The sequence below is a fragment of the Fukomys damarensis genome, unplaced genomic scaffold (assembly GCF_012274545.1).
Source record: "Fukomys damarensis isolate Sample0158 unplaced genomic scaffold, DMR_v1.0_HiC HiC_scaffold_7, whole genome shotgun sequence".
Classification (NCBI taxonomy): domain Eukaryota; kingdom Metazoa; phylum Chordata; class Mammalia; order Rodentia; family Bathyergidae; genus Fukomys; species Fukomys damarensis.
In genome coordinates, this window is record NW_022900919.1 from 37,349,947 (window position 1) to 37,363,789 (window position 13,843).

The 13,843-nt window shown below is 39.3% G+C and overlaps 1 protein-coding gene across 6 annotated transcripts in view; it reads right to left on the reverse strand.

Moving 5' to 3' along the window:
- The window catches only part of Plcb4 (phospholipase C beta 4), a 289,629-nt gene that overhangs the window by 239,640 nt on the left and 36,146 nt on the right, over positions 1 to 13,843 (reverse strand). For all 6 annotated transcript variants that reach the window (XM_033761185.1, XM_033761186.1, XM_033761187.1 and 3 more), the window contains exon 2: positions 5,556 to 5,621. The gene's annotated coding sequence lies outside the window, so the exon portion shown is untranslated. The remainder of the gene's footprint in view (positions 1 to 5,555; positions 5,622 to 13,843) is intronic.

Here is a 13,843-nt window from a genome sequence, read left to right on the forward strand (position 1 = left end):
AAAAAAAAAAAAACAAATAAAATAAAAAATGTTTTAAAAAGTTTTCAAGAGAGTAAAAATATTGCCTACAGAATGGGAGAAAATATCTACAAATCTGGATTGAGTATCTAGAATATATAAAGAACTGAAACTAAATCAACAATTAAAGTGTAAAAATTCACTTACAAATGGAAAATGCACATGAATAGAATATTTCTCCAAGGAAAAATAAAAATAGCCAATAAGTAAATGAAAAATAGACACTATCGTTTGTCATTAGAAAATATAATTAAAAACTGCCATGAAGTACCATTTTGTACCTGCTAGGAAGACTGTAATCTAACAAAAGAATAAAAGAAAAGGAACGTAACTGTTGGCAAGGATGGGAAGAAAATGGATTGCTACCCTCATGATTTCTGGTAGAAATGTAAAATGGGTCAGCCACTGTGAAAGTTTGGTAGTTTCTCAAAGAGTATATGACTACCTCACAATCCAACAATTCCACTCCTAGGTACATACCCCAAAGAACTGAAAACAGAGACTCAAATACATGTATGTACACACATGCTCATAGCAGTACTATTCACGATAGTCAAGAATTGGAAAGGCCAATTTCTCGTCAATATAGAATAGATAAGTCACCGATGGTATAGACACACAAGAGACAATCTTATTCAAATAAAGGAAGGAATGACATAGTAATGAGTGCTAATTTACGAATGAACTTTTAAAGCATAATGTAAGAGAAGCTAGACATAAAATATCACATACTGTATCAACGAATTTTTATGATATTTAAAATAAGTACATCCATGGAGACACAATTTGAACTGTGGCTGCCAGGAGCCGGGAAAGGGACAGTGAGGGCAAAGAGTATATCACGCCTATAGGAGTCTTTCAGAATGACAAAATATTTCAGAACTGGATTGGGATAGTATGAGATGGTGAATGTGCTGAGTTACATTGAATTGTTCACTTTAAAATGACTAACTTTGATTATGTGCATTTCGCTTCAATAAAAAAAGAAATCAGAAAACAAGAAAATACAAAGCAAAGCCTTAGGTAAGGAAGTCCCCCAGAGTGAGGACAGTATAGCACATTAGTCCTTCACAGATCCTTTATTTTATTTATTCTTTTACATTTGTAGAGAAGGCTACAGAAAGGAGAGTAGGGGAGATAGGAGGGGAAAAGATAGGAGGGGAAAGAGGAAGGGAGATGGGAAAGAAGATAGTATTAGGAATTACAATAAGACAGGTCTTAGAGGTAGTATCTTTGTGCCAGTACTTCCCGAACCCAATGAAACCGGTGATACTGTGCCCATTTTACACACGGGAAAACGAAGATTTCAGGCTTCGGTGATCACATTTTCCCTACCACCACACCACGAACCCCACAAGATGAAAGTTACCAGCTTTCCAGTTAACTTTCGATTGCTTGAGAAAAGCAAGTTTGAATTCTCTAGGCCACTGTGTCGTTACTCAGGGAGACTGAAAATCACATTTCATCCATTTCTTTCAGCTTACTCTTTACAAAGTGATTGCTTTCTCCCAGCTACCTGAGCCTTCATTGTAAAACCAAAGTCCTCTATCATCCAGGAAAGTCAGTAGATCATGTCAGCACGCTTACCAGCAGAGCTACTGGAGACTCCTCAGACTGCTCTCTTCCTGCTTTGGTGACACTTGACTCCCACCCCCACCCCGCCCCGCCCCGCCCCACAGGCCACAAAATATGGAAAGGAATGAAGCAGCTGATCTGCGAGGTGGCTGCAGCCCAAGGTCACTAGCTGGTTCCTCTCCGGGGAGAGTTAATTTTAGTTCTCATCCTCTGCAAGCTGCTTTTTCCCACCTGAGGACGGTCAAGGCAAGAAGCCTGCTCCTCTTTTCATTTCAGAAATGTAAAAGATTCTTCCAATTCAATGGTTCCTGTGGGCTTTAAACATTTTGTTGATATACCTGCCCCACAAAAGAGATTTAGAAAGCTGAACTAAACACACGAACTATTTCCATTGTTGGGGAGGGAATCCACATTTCAGGTTGAAAAGATTCGGGATACTCAATTTAAAACAGGAGCACGGAGAGCAGATGAGGGGATGGGAAATACAGTCTCTGGAGTTAGACATCCTTACTGTCATCACCACCATGACCCTTGGTCCTTCTATCATGAGAACCTGACAGTTGCACACTCCTCACAACACGTGAGAGTGAAAATACAAAATGTAGGGGCAACAGCTAAAGTTTTAGACTGCTTTTCTATATTAGGTTATGAGAAATTTTCCAGTTCCCTCAAACCTTGAGGGGAAACAGAAGCTGAAATAAATAAACAATAACGATAATTCAACCTTTTAAAAGTTGACTTGAAAAACAGGACAAGCCACGCCGTAAGCATGTGCTAGAATAGAACACTGACATTTTGTTTTCAGTGTGGCCCGTTAACAGTTTTTTGGCTAATGCTTCTCTTGTCTGCGACAGTCTCTTCATCTAATATGACTTTAACACTCCTCTCACTAAAAAGGTGGACCCTTAAGATTCCTCTTCTTGAAAGAGTCAGGCTTGTACTCATCTGGAACCCAAAACAAGGTGATGGAAGTGATGAGGCAATGACTATGAGCTCCAGTCGTAAATCAATGTTCCTCCCACCTTATCAGCAGGAACAGTCACGTGGGGGCCATGTCAGCAGTCCATCTGCCTTGAGGCCTCCAGGCTGGGAGCAAGGCCACGAGTTGTCCTTGAAAAGAGATCCCAGGAAATTCCACTATTCAGATTTACCTCTTAGGAACCTTTTTTTCTTCTCCTTATTCTCAATAAAATCTCTCCTAACTTCAGAAAAAGACTCCATAGGGAAACCCTGGGACTACACAAAGAAAGTAATGCCCGGAAAGCCCTTACTGCTCCAGCCTCTTGTATTTCCAATGTCAGCTGCCATCTGACTCCAACTGCATGAAGAGACCTCACAGAGCAATCACACGGCTGAGTCCTTCCCAAACTCCCGACCTACTGAAGAAGGAAGGATTGAAAAGGAGACTGCTATTGTGAGGTCGCCATGTTTTTCAAGTAGGTTCTCATACAGCACTGAATAACCAAGACAAATCCCAACATATACACTGGATCACTTCGTAAACAGAAAATCCCACTCTTGGAGCCTACTCTCAATTTGTCACTACCTACATTTTTATTACAGTTAACACTGCAGCCTTTCTATATAACTACCCAAACTTTTCTAGAATCTTATACACAAACATCTCACACACACACACACACACACACACACACACACACACATACACGCACACACACACGTTTAACACTGTCAGAGAAAAGGTTCTTTCCTCTTGAAAATTTTTATTTTATCCTTCACTCTACACATGTTCTTCCAAAAACGACTCTAGAAATCTTCAATCCTAAAGGTGATCAGTGACATCACAGTGTCAAAACCCAATTGTTTTAATCCTAATTCTTGCTAACAGGGCTTCCAGTCCAGCAATGGCTCACCTGGGATGAATCACTCTCTCTGGACAACTGTTCTGCCGCATTTCTTTACTGGGTAGGGATTTAAGCTGCATAACTCTAAAACATTGGCAGAGTCTTACCTACAGGGCAGTAAAATTGTTACCAGTTTTTCTATATTTTGAAGTTGCACCAGTCAATACAGTGCCACTGGTCAAATGTTGTTTTGTTTTTTGCTTGTTTATTTGTTTGCATTTGCACTTGAAATATCTAATGTAAAACAGCACAAGAATTAATTCATACCCTGAATGCCTACCGCAGCTGTAAAAGGCCTGAAAATATTTAGGACTCACTTAAGGTCAGAATTGCTCTCTGTTCTAAATATGGAGAGATAAACTAAGCATTTCAAGATAAAGTCAGGAAAGTCCAGACTCCAGGGTCTAGATATTTCCAATTTCAAGTGTGGGGAAATTTATAAAAGAAGAAATATAAAAGGAATTAGATTTCCATTAAGTATTTTTTTAAAAAACCTTGCAATTCAAGATATCTAAATTTGAATGGTGCTCCAGTAGAGACACAATGGCTTTATTTTTAGAAGAGGATAGAGGGACAAATAGAAAAAATTTATTTTGTGGAGGAGAACAAGACTAACGCAAGATAACGAGCACCAATAGGTGAGAGCAAGTCCAATCAGGTCCTTTGGAGATGTGGGATGAGGCAGGACCCATTGTAGGATGTCTATTATCCTAGGATCTGCTGCCATCCAAAACCTTTTTAAAAATCAAATGCACAGCAATCATACCACTTAATATAGAAAAAATTCTTCTTTAAGTGTGAGTTTCATATTTATTAAAATATTTAACAAGCAGTTCCTCAGCTCACTTGTTTGTTTCTTTCTTTCTGAATCAAATGTTTATATTTACTAAACATATGATTCTTCTTGGGAACCATTTATAGTACAGCTGATGAAAAGTGAGTGAGTTAAGAATAATACAACTATTATACAGTGAAAGAGAATAATCTAAAAAGATATAATGAAAACACAGTGAAAAGCAGGTGGTAAGTCTATAGTGATTTAAGGTCCTAAAATTATTTAGCACCCTTCAACTCTGCATTGCCTAGGAAGACAAGGATTATGAGACATCCTTAGAGTGTAGTAAAATATAGTGTACTCAACTAAAAATAGGTAGGAACATTCAGTAATAAATCTACTTTTTGGATATCATTGTGTCATCATTAAACAGTGACCATTTGGTAAGTGTCGGATTATGCGATTCTTTTCCTCCCCTTGGAGAAAGGCCAGGAGAAAATCAACCACAGGCACTGCCAGAAGATAATGAAACACCTGAGATGACAGGCAGCTGCGTAAAGAATAAGTCACTATTCTAAATGCCTGGAATGGAGTCCACCTACCGGAAGGAACAGTGAAGTTGCTAGGTTGCATCATCACTGTAAAATGACTTTCTGTGCCTCAAAGGAAGAAAGGATAGGTAATATAAAATCTGTTAAATAAAACAGCAATGAGAAAATTGCAATTTGATTAGGAGTCAGAAAAGAATAGATTCTCATTTTTACTAGAAATCTGGTATTGGCACAAAGCATTGGTTTTTTTAATAAAATAAATAACCTACATAAAGATATATCTGATTCCCATTTTGGCTTTTCATGAAAGGTTGCAAAACAGAACACTAAGGGAACGTTGGATAATTTATTTATATCGTCTCCACAGATAGTTGCCCCCCACATGGCGAATTCTAGCTGCAAAGGAGCACAGCTGTGACTTTTTATGTCCGTGAGATCCTTAGCAAAACTTTCAGAGAACATTCTTCCTCAAAGAAGTACAACAACAGTATACAGTGATTCCTAAATGCAAGCAGTACTTCCACATAAAATAAGTAGAAAATCTAGCAAAAGATACACTGCCCAAGTCAACAGTGGAATTAGTAAATCAGAACCCAGAAAATCCTGGGCCACTCTGCTTGTTGCTCCACTGTATCAAGAAAACTGTCTGTGAGTAAATTTTGAGGGGCTCCAGATGGGGTACTGGCTGGTGCTAAGAGATTCATTCTGCAGACTGAAAGCTCTAGGACCCCACCCTTAGCAACTCTTCTCCACTGGCCGCAGAGTACTCACCAAGCAGCTCTGGACCAACAGCGCGTGATGCTCACTGTCTACTTCGCCAAACTCCCAGGACAGTCCCTGTAAACCGAGCAGGCACAAAGGAGAAAAAAACAGCATCAAGACTCAGAGTTCTCATGCAGAGAAACAGCCTTTGCACTTCAAAATCAGAGCCTATAGTACATTTTTCAAATACATCAGAAAGCCACATTAAACAAAAACAGGAGCCTAGTTTTAGGTAACAGTCATATAGTCATCAAATCAGAAATATTTACCACTACACCCAGGCAAGAGGGTAATAATCCTCTCTGCATTGCTGCTGATCTCCTACTTAACCTCTTAATCTAGCAAAATAATTAAGCAGCAACTGAACATCAATACTATTTTAAATCTTCTTGAAGTAAATATAATCGTCTTCTCCTGATTAATAGTAAAATGTCCTTTGATGAACTATAATTGCAAGAAATCTTTCAAATGTCCTTAGATGAACTGTAACAGGAAAAAAAATCTTTCTTACAAGCACAGTGCTGAGAAGAAAGGTTTCCAATGAAATTGCATCTATATACAAAAAGTCTTTATTTGTGTGTGTCGGTTTTTCTGTATTTTCTTGTTAATATACTGATCACATTGATTCTGAGTTTGACATTTGATTTCTGGTCTAGCTGCAGTTTAGATTTTAAGATCTTCCCAAGTTGTAGCAGGAAGAAAAAGTTTCAGGTACTAGAAGAAGTATATAGAGGTAAATGCAAGCCCATTCACACTTGGAAAGAAGGTAGAGCCATAAAAATTAGCAATCAATACCTACGAAAATGATGTTTTAAAAAGTGAACTTGGCCTTTGTGAATGTCTTCATCTACATGTGAAATGTCCCTGGCAGTGTATCCATTTATAGAAGGCAAGACCGTGCCCCGAAAAAAAAAGGGGAAAATCTGAATGTAAATGGACAGTCATAAAAACAAATTCTCAGGCCATAATGTTAACTTTTTAAAAAAATACAGTAATGTAATAACACGGGTACCACGACCCCACTGTGCTACAATAAATCTCACAATCTGAATTTAAACACACAGACATAAACATTGCTATCTATATGCAAATAACCTATCTAGATGGGTAACAAGAAACTAGACTCTGGAGGTCCCTAAGGAATTGGAATTCAAGGGAAGTTAAAAAGGAGAGGGAGAGGTTTTGATTTGAATCTAACCTTTAATCGTTGTGCAATATTTCAATGTGAAACATATTGCTTTTAAAAGTGAAACTGGAAAATAAATTCAATTCCTCCCAAACTCCCCATAGAAAAAAATTAAAAATACCATTTTAAATACAGCAAACAGAATTAGAAAATATACAGTGACTATACTGGTTTAGTAAATGTTTTACTATAGTCTGAACTCTAAGCAAAACTTGCATCATTACAAGTAATCCATATTAAAAACTCTAAAATGTAGATGCTACGATTATGTTCATTTTACAGGCAATGAATCTGAAAAGTTGGAGGAATGTTTAAGAATCACACAGAGCTAGCATGCAGACTGGTGCTCAGCCCCTATGGTAGTGCCTGCTCCATGGTATCTGCCATATTTTCTATACTGCATTGATATTTGTGATAAGATATGAATAGCTGGAGATGTAGCTCTATGGTATAGTGTGCCTGCCTGTAATTAGATATGAATACAAGAATGTAAATGCTATGAGGACAGAGATCATGTTTACACTGAAAACCAGCATGTATAGCTTGAGCACCTACTACAGTGCCTGGCACTTACTTGGTGCTCAGTAAATCCTTTAATGGATGTATTAGTGTTTGCAAGAAAACAGATTTAATGCTGGACTCCAAAACTCACAAAAGCAGTCAGCAATATTTGCCTACAGAATCAAATGTGAAAGACTGCAAGAGATTGCAACCTGCTAGAGATAAAAGGAATCCAGCCAAAGGCCTAGATCCCACTAGAGCCCATGGTAATGACCCGCATGAGTCCATATCAGGAGGCTGAGGAGTCTGTGATGGAAGACTGGAGGGGGCATGTTGGAAAGTCCAAGGGCCAGCGCTGAGGGCTAGAGTCTGCACCCACAGACTGAAAAGCTGATGCTGGAAGTTGCAGAATGTGCCCCAGAATCAGGAGACAACAGCCAAGGTGAAAGCCAAGACCAGAGCTCCCAGCTATGTGTCTATGCCTAAGGCCAGGAGATGGTACTCAAGGCACAGGTGAAGACCAGAATAACAGCCATTGTTGGCAAAGGAGGAGCCCAGCCCCAGAAAACAGCCTCAGCCTCTCTGAGGGAAATCAGCATAAAACCCTCTCCCCCTGTTCTCATTTTATACCATTCAAAAGAAAGACACTAACTCCATTTAGGAGAGCATTCCCATTCAAGTTAACCATCAATTAACCAACTACCATAATGGATCCATAATTAATAATTAATCATTATTAATGGGGGATTGATACTTATTAATAATTAATGGGCAGTTAATAATTAATAATAACTAATTATCAGTTCTTACCTAGATCTGGGAAGCTAAATTCTTCTATGCCTTTTAGGGATATAAAACAGGCCGAATTCCAACAAAACTCACTGATTAATAACTCTGCCATTGCTTCTTATTTTGAGAAATGTATTAAATCTCGTCTCTTTGCTATCAAAGGGTTAAAGATTAAACACATATTTTTTTCTTCCTTTTTCTAATTCCCTAGTGACCACCCAGCATAAACAGCCACATTGTTCTATAAACTCTTCTAATTCTGCACATATGTAAGAAAATACAGCATCTGGGAAAACCAGTGCTGTTAATAACTCACAAAGAAGTAAAGCACTATCAGAAGTCACGGGCTATTTAGCTATGGGCATATCATAAGCTAACTACAGCAACTTACTTGTGTGTCAGTCTCATGCAAAAGAAAACCTTAACCTAACTACTTTTTCATTTAAATATTGTTAATATTAAATATCAATGCTGAGGGCTTTGAATTAGTTTTTAGTAAAGAAGAGGCCCATGTGTGTGTATGTGCATGATAGTATACGGGAGATATATCTGAGGCTGTTTATGCGCTTTGGTCTTTCAAAAGAGGAAAGATAGTTTTCCACAATATAGAAGGAAACCTAAGAGTTAAACAAAGCGCTCAATTCCTAATATCATACTGGACTTAGTGAAAATAAATGCTATTTTGCATCCAGTAAGGGTACCAAGTTCATTCAGATATCAGCTCCACAAGTGGTGCTGGAACAAGCAGGCAGCCATGAGCAAAAGAAGGCAGGACTGAGGATGCAGCTCAGGGGCAGGGTGCCTGCTTGGCAGGTGCAAGGCCCTAGGTTTGATCCCCAAGGTAGCAAATCAATCAACCAGGTGGATTCCTACCTCACACCGTATATGAAAAATTAGCTCCCAGTGGATCACAGATGTAAAAGGACAATCCTCCTCCCACCACTTATCCTGGGTTTCAGATTCCATGGTTTCAGTTACCCCTGATAACAATAAGAAGGATGAGAATGGTACAACAAGGAATTTTGAAAGAAAGACACCATATTCAAATAACTTTTGTTATGGTGCTGGTTATAATCATACTATTTTCTTATCAATTATTGTTAATCTTATAAATCATACTTTATCACAGATGTATATGTATAGGAAAAAAACAAAGTAAAAGGAAGGTTTGGTACTAGTTAGTTAGGCACCCACTGAGGGTCATACAATGTTTCCCAATGAATGAGAGCTCACTGCCAAATAAAATTCCTAAAAGTAAACATAACACTTGGCAAACCTTTGAGCCTTGGGTTAGGCAATGGTTTCTTTTATGACATCCAAAGCACAAGCAATGAAAGGAGAATATAGACACATTAGATCTCTTTAAAATCTTTTGTGCTTCAAAGACTTCTATAAAGAAAGTGCAAAGACAATCTACAGAACAGGAGACAATTTTTGCAAAACATTTATCTGATAAAAAGGCTTTTATGCATAATCTAAGACATCTTACACCTCAACAACAACCAAAAAAGACAACACAATTTAAAAATGAGCAAACGACCTGAATAGACCTTTATATTACATCCTCCCCGCCCCACCGCCGCCACAACCCACATACAGAGGATGTTCAACTAGCAGGGCAACATAAATCAAAACCACAATGAGATACTACCTTACAAACACTAGGAACACTATTATTGGAAGACAGAAGGCCACACTGCATGTGCGTATACACAATCATGGGAGCCATTTTGGGAAACAGTATCAAATAGCAGTTTTCCAAGTGGTTCAATTAGAAGTTGCCATGTGACCAATAATCTCACCCTCATAGATGTACCCAAGAGAAATAAAACATATATCCATACAAAACACTGCAAAAAAATTTCAAAACAACACTACACATACTGGCCAAATCTGAATGTCAACCAAATAATGAAATATTAACCAAAGGGGGCCTGTTCATACGAGGAAATCCTATTCAGTAATAAACGTTCTAGCACAGACACACGGGACACTGTGGGCAACAGATTAGATTGTGGCAATAGTTGCACAATGCTCTCAATATACAAAAAAACAGTAGATTGAGCATGTTTTGTGTGTGAACTATATGTCATGCAAACTGTATTTCATTAAAGCCCCTGTTCAAAAAAGCTACATTTCAGTAAATCTGCCAGTCAATACTAATTTACTTTTGAAAATGACAAACACAGCAAATATTAACATTTAAAAGAAAACTTACCCTTGCAATTTTCCATGCAATTCCATGCAATTCCATGCAATTCCCTTACCAAAGAGTGCATATAGGAGAACACCTCCAAATCATAAAAAACACCAATATCTTACTACAAACCACCACTCACAATGCCACAGTTCGACACCATCACGTTTCAGATCAACAAGGAATTTTAGACAATGGTGAAGTTTTTAAGTCAGCGTAGATAGTGTACAAAATACATAAAATATATCCTCTACAAATGTTTGGGGCATAAGGCAGCCAGACAGCATGAAAGGAATGAATTGCTCCTTCATTTTTCTTCAGTTAATGACTTCCAAAAAGGCCCTCAAATGGAACTGAAAATTAAAAAAAAAAAAAAAAATACATGGACCAAAGCCATCCTGGGAGCCCAAATAATATCAAATTGCAATTTTACAAGCAACTGAATGTTAGAGACTACTTTCACCAATGCAATCACATTTCCTATGTTCACACATGACATTAATAGGTTTATGTCTCCTCAGATTCATTCTACAAATACTGAGCATTCACTGTGCAGGCACGGCCCTAGGCTTTGGGAATATAGCGGTGCACAAAGCAGACATGATTCCAGGGAATCACAGCGTGCCTACCCTCCAATTCCCTGTCCACCCTAAACTGCTCATGTCACTCACTCCTCTAGGGTGTAGAGAGGCACAGGGCCCCCTGAGCCTGAGCTCTACTGTGAACTTATTGTTTGAACTGGCTGTACCATTTTTAAATGGTGGACTTCACATACATACATCCCTGCCATGTCAGCTTCTCCTACAGGAGTTTGCAGTATTGGAGCAGAATGCTAATGCTACATACAGCCCAGCCAACAGCAGTTTCAGAGAAACTGCTGCTCCAGGTGTCCATGGCCCCTGCCCTCCAGGGCATTTTCCATACAGCCAATTCCTTCCCTACGTCTCCTCTCGCTGAGTTAGTGAGCCCTAAATGAAAGGCCTACTCAGCAAGCCTGTTGGTAGGGAAGAAAGGGAGTCCCACCTTCCCACTGCACATATTCTGATTTCCTGTCATCAACAAACGCCCACCAAGAGAGCTATTCAGCCATTCATTTGCCCCTCCTTGAGTCTAAAAGAGCCAGTTTGAGAAAACATCCTAAATTCTGCACAGGAAAGTTACAGCTCCTGCGCATGTCATTTACGGTGGCTAACTGGCACTCAAATGTAAAACTGGGAGTTCTCTGGAGGAGCTCATTGGATATATTCTTCTACAAATAATGGTAATGGCATTGTAATTATCAGCCGACATTCTTTTGCCAAGTTTTCCTCACATATTCATTTTCTGCAGATGTATAACAAATTGCCGCAAATGCAGTGATTTCACATGTTTATTAACTCCTACTTCTGTAGATCAGAAGACTAGCTGCTGCTGCTGGGTTCTCTGTTCAGCATCTTGTTATAAATTTGAAATCTGAGCGTAAGTGTCATTCCTTGCTGGAAGCTCTAAGGAGTAATCCTCTTTGAGCTCAGCCCAGCTGTTGGCCAATTTCACTCATAGTTATTCAAATGAGGACTCATCTCCTTGCTGGCTATGACCTGGCAGCTACTCTCAGCTCCTAGAGCCCATGCACCATTTCTGGTCATGCAGTCCCCACCATCTTTAGAACAAGCCATGGAAAATCACCCTGCAAGGAACCTCTTTCATTGCACGTGCCTCTTCAGTTCCTTTTAGTGTGCACAGAGGATAAACTCTTAAAGTCAACTGTGCCATGTAATATATCCTGATCCCAGAGAGGACATAGTCGCACCTCTCTGGATTAAACAGGATGTGTATACCAGGACCAAATGTCCTGCAGGCACCATAGAATTCTGCCTTCTACACCGAACTGCCAGCCTGCAGTTGTCACCTGCACGACTCTGGTAGGGGTCTAATGTTATTCAGGAGAACAGCTAACTGGCCATTAAAGTAAAAAATCAGAGAATATATTTTTTAATAATTCTCCCATTCATGCCGAGATTCGTGTGCTCCACTTTAATTTCTAAGCTAAATTCTAAATCTTCAGAGGATGTTATTTCTTTACCTTAAATCAAATGTTACAAAACTATGGGTCTACATCACTGACAGTCTTTAAAAGAAGCAGGAAGCACACATGTAGTAGCTTGAAGGAGAAAAAAAACAACTATGTGACTCTTTTTTAAAACCTTGGTTCTTTCAAAAGACAGTTCAAATAGCATCATGGGCTGAATTTTTTATTTAAATTTGTTTATATTTTCTACATGACATCAAACAACTTAACTGTTCTTTCACTCAGCTGACTTAGTTATCTGGCCGAGAAGAAGTTACCTGACAGGGCTCTCTGCTTATTTCCCCACTTTTTTTTTTTGGTACCGGGGATCGAACTCAGGACCTTGCTCTTTGCAAGGCAGATGCTGTGCCATTGAGCTATATTCCTGGCACCCAGACTTGGTTATTAGGAAGCTACCCAGAGGGAACATACAACCGCACTAATATTTGAAGTGTAAAGATAATTAACAATATGCTTAATATGCTCACTAGCAAATGGTATGTTTAATGAGAATCTTTAAGAAACTTCTCTTCAGAGACATGTGTGGTAAGGGAACAGAACTCTTCCTCAGGTACAGAAGCTGCAATGCAAGTAATAACAGTAGCTACCAATTATGTCCAGGTACTGCTGTCAGCATGTCATAAAGTCATTATGCCTCACCAAATCTTTTCTAAGTGGGAAGACTGAGGCACAGAACAGTCACATCACTTACCCAGTCATGTGGCAGTAAACAAAGGACCATGAATTCTAACCCTGACCAATAATTTAAGAGCAGCAACTTCTTGGGTGCCTACTGGTGCCTCCACGTTGTGAACAGGGGTGATTCTGTAACTGTTCTATGGCACCAGGTAATGGCCAAGCAGGTATGGTTTGCTCTCAAGCAGATGTAGCTTCTGAGCACAGCTCAGAGTGAGGAGGATCTGCAACCCACACACTGAGGTATGTGTAGGGTAATCGCATAAAATCACCCTATATACCAGCAGCAGTCTGTTCAAGGACATCTATGAAATCTTGCACAACAGTAGAGGCTATAGTGTTGGCCTTCTTCTAACCCCCACATCTTCTTTTGGCAGGAAGGAGAGGAAAACTGTTAATGAACCTTTAGCTTTTACTTTTGCTCCCACCAAAACTCTTCCCACTGTGCTTCATTCTGAAATTGACAGATTACAAAAAAAAAAAAAAAAAAATGGGGATATAGCAAAAACGAGTATTAGAAGCCAAGAAAATAAGTCACCTCATCCCTCTCCTATTGTAGAGAAGAAAATGGGCCTCCTCTAGGACATGAAAAGAGGAAAGACCCTGAAAACGTTTCCATTCCCCGCACCCAGCCACAGCAGGGACAGCATAACCCCAGCCCAGGCAGCATAGACCCCAAGAAACCCAGGCTGAGCAGCCATAGTAATGAGTCATTGTGGGTGGAGTCGGGGTAAGGAGAGCAATATGAATCTTGACATTTGCATTAAAATCAGACTTGCTTCCAATGACTCATTTCCACAGCTAGGTTGAACAAGGGCACATGTCAGATGACATTTTCTCAGATCTTCCCTGGTACTCGAAAGATACCGACCAGCAGGGAC